Here is a 4,067-nt window from a genome sequence, read left to right on the forward strand (position 1 = left end):
AAAAAAAATAAAAAAAATTCAAAAAAAAACTCATAAAATTTCCTTTAGTCCCGGTTGGTGTTACCAACCGGGACTAAAGGTGGAGCTCCACGTGGCCGCGGCCTTTAGTCCCGGTTCGTTTAAGAACCGGGACTAAAGGGGAGAGGCATTAGTAACGACCCTTTAGTCCCGGTTCAAAAACCGAGACTAAAGGGCCTTACCAACCGGGACTAGTGGGGGTTTTTCTACTAGTGTATCAAGGCAAGCAAAAAAAAATACTTCATAATACTCCCTTTGTTTCTATTTACTTCGCATATTAGGTTTGTCTTAAGTCAAATTTAGTAAAGTTTGACCAACTTTTTATAAAAAAGTAGCAACATCTACAATACCAAATAGGTATAGTATGAAAATATATTCTATGAAGGATCTAATGACATTGATTTGGTATTCTAATTGTTGATGTCTTTTTTCCATAAACTTGACGAAACTTTTTTTTGACTTAAAACAAAATCTATATGCGAAGTTAATAAAAATAGAGGAATTACTTGTGATACCACAAGCGTAAAAGTTGTAGGCTTACACTACCACCAACTTGTGTGAATAATGCATACTCCTACTTACACTTCTATAAATCAGGACGGAAACCTGATAAATGTACATACATATATGTACTTAACAAACTGCTTACCTCAAACAAAATTTCGTAGTTTCAAATAATATCAACCATGGATGAATGAACTGAAGGGTTTTGCAGAACTAAGACCATTATAGATGAACCTGAAATAGACGGCCATGTGTGTAGAGCTAGATAGACATTATTCCGATTAAGTTGAATCTTCTAAAACACCTTTAGTAATTACTTGGATGGTTCAGGCAGATATATGAAGGTATTTCATGCAGCGCACCATCTATTTAGATAGGTTATTCAGATTGTCTAGTACATTTCTATACATGCCTGCATTGGTCAAAATTAGCTTGGTTTGATGATAACGGGTCTTCTTTAGGGAGTATATTTTGACAAGGAATAAAGAAGGATGATCCCAATCAATGTGAAGATGCAGATGGCAGGGAGATGTGCCGGTTGTAGAGCTGCATCAAGAAGCCAACCAAAAATTGTAGGCCATAACAAATAGATAGATAGTCAATATATACCCTCAACATATTTGGATTAAGCAAAGTGATGTGTGCAGAATGCAAAATAATATTCATGGAAGTCACCACAAATTGCAGGATATCAGTTCAGCAAGTGCCCATCTAAAAAAAAGTCCAGCAAGTACAGGCTGTAATGATATTAGTCCTAGAATCATCATATATAAGGAATTTTGTTACATTTCGTAAAAAGGACTACTGAAGAACAATGAAACAAAGTAAGACGTTCTCTTATCTGGAGTAAATGATACAGAACATACATGGTTCACTATTTCATATTACCAATTTCTTCTATTCTGCGAATGGAAGGTCTTAAAATCATAGTATAGTGGCTCCCAAATAATGCTTATTGTATCAACAAAAAAGAGTTCTTCAATCAAACATATGCAATATAACTACTATATAGATTATTGAATATTGCTAAATGATGATCGGCTCAGAAATTTATAATTCAAAAGATCAGTATGCTTGTACTATTACCTCTCTTGGCAGAAAGAAGTAAAACAGTTTCTGCACTTGTCTCTTCGTTGTTGGATACGTGCAATACTTCATCTCCCATAGTCCCATTGCTAGAACCATTATATGTACCCAAATGTTACAAAAACGCATCAGGGCACATCAAGCAGGGGAGAAAGACTTCCCTAGTGATGAGAACCTAGGGAAAGAACGACATCACCTTGCAGCCCGCCAAATAGGCAACATGGATCGGTAGAATATCCGAGTAAGTAGGAAGGGTAGATGGAACGTGAGATCTCACGGAATCCACAATCACAGACGTCGACGAGCGGGATGACGGGTGTCCTTGAAAAAGAAGTTGGAAGGTCAACGTAGAGAAGAGAGGATGTGGGACAAAGGAAGGACGTGCAAATCAATGTGTGGTGCGTCGACGACGGATGGCGGAGCTTCGAGCGCAGTTTGTCGACGGCGGGTTAACTGCGAACGACGTCACCTCCTATTTGCCACCCCGCATGCAAAGGCAAGCTGCCTGTCCGAACTTGGTCATCGGACGGATGGTCTTCCGCTCCGCGAGGAGTCCCGAGCAGGAGGGAATGGCGGCGACATCTAGGGTTCGCCTCGCTGCATCCTCACGCGTGCCGCTCCCCTCCGATCCCCTCGTGCGAACGGTTTTCAGCGCATCGTTGGACTGGCCTGTACCCTAAATGGGCTTGCACAGCAGCCTGCAGAAGCCCAATTAACCACATGCCTTCAAAAAGGTCTCCAGAATAGCGGCCTTTTAGAACAGCCAGCCCATATCGCGGTAATGCACTGCTTAGAGGATGATCTGACGGCCAGAAACTAATCAAGTGCGAAATCTGACGGCCAGAAATGTTGAGGGCGTGGGAGAGCTCGCTTTAGGCTCGGTTTTACACACCGGAACCTTATTCTGCACCCCTTAAGACCTTATTCTGCACACCGGAACCTTATTTTGCTAACACCTTCTTCCCTCGGCCAAACACCTCCCCCACCGCCAGGAACCAGGCGCCTCCCCCGCCACCCATCCCCCCGAAACCAATTTCTCTCCTTTGCCCCTTCCCACCCTAGCGCCGCCACACCCCCACCCCTAGTGCCGCCGCCCCCTAACCTACCTCCGCAGGCTCCCTCCCCGCACCTTGCCGGCAAACTGCCCATCCTCCCTGAGCCTTGGCGGTGCCCCGACCTTCCTCCCTGTCTGCCGCACCACGGGAACGAATCCCGTCGTCTGTGGTCCGAATCTTGCCCATCCTATCCCTCCACCTACAAGCTCTGTCGGACCGGCCCGCCGTCAGCCAGGGCGCCACATTCCCCGTCCGGATCTACGCGGACACCCCCGGCCAGCCCGACCTCCCTCCCCAGCTATTTCCTTCATCAAGGACGCACATGGTCGCGGCCGCAGTGCACCTCGAGGGCCGCTGCACTGGACTGCCAAACGCCGTGAGGTCAGGGTCCCCACCGCCACCGACTGTGTTGTGCAGCTCCTCGGTCATCGGGCGTACCACGTGTGACTGCAGTCCATTGAAGGGGCGCCTGCAGCTCTCTCTCCGCCTTGAGGAAGTACATCGCCAACAAAGGCAGCTGGAGGTGAGCTCGCCATCGACCCAGTGCAAGGACTGCTCTCCTCGCCATCGACCCAATGAAGGGGTGCCCGTGTGCAGTTCTGATAACCTCTTTTTGCTCCCCTTTTTTGTAGATTTTGGATTGTGCACTTCATATCATGCGGATTCAGTGTTGCAGTGCGGTGGTGCACGACTTGCGGCTCTTCTTTGTTTTATACACCTTTTTTCTAACATCATATACGAGCTTGCAGTCTGCCCACAACGGAGTGCAGCTCGACCAAACGGGGGTGTGCAGTTCGGCGACCTTCTCTTTTCCATGCTTTCTGCTCCCCAGTTTCTCCTCTGTATCCCACTGGTAGCCAAAAAACCTTCTGAATGTGATTAGGTAGCGGAGACAACAACACATTACCACTGGATCTGGAAAGTGAAGCCCTCCTTGTGCCATTCGCACAGAGCACGGGTGAATCCCCCCTTGCAGTGCACAACCGCTGCGTTGCAGCCCACCTCCCATGTGCTTGGGTCTCCCGGCGAGGGCCTCCATCGGCAGTGGTCGTAGTAGCTACGGGAGCACAGTTGTAGCTGCCGGTGTGGCATCATTGCTTCTGCTACTAACTGCAGCTTTGCCTCCTGCCCGTGACCAAGTGTTAGTTTTTTCCTCTGAACCGAATCCTCTCTGCTGTAGACCACTTCGTTGCAGCTTGCAGCCCACATCAGGGGAGTGAGCAGCTCCCATGGGGGAGTTCAGGGTCGGCAGTGCACTCTGGTCATGGTGCAGTGCACCCCGTTTCAGTATGCCATATCAACACATATTTGGCGTTGGGATTTCTATCAGCTAGTGAAAATAGCTTGCTTATGGCCAGCTGGTGTGTGCTTAAAGCAGTCGTGTGTGTGTGTGTGGATATGCAG

The sequence above is a fragment of the Triticum dicoccoides genome, chromosome 5B (genome assembly GCF_002162155.2).
Source record: "Triticum dicoccoides isolate Atlit2015 ecotype Zavitan chromosome 5B, WEW_v2.0, whole genome shotgun sequence".
Lineage (NCBI taxonomy): Eukaryota > Viridiplantae > Streptophyta > Magnoliopsida > Poales > Poaceae > Triticum > Triticum dicoccoides.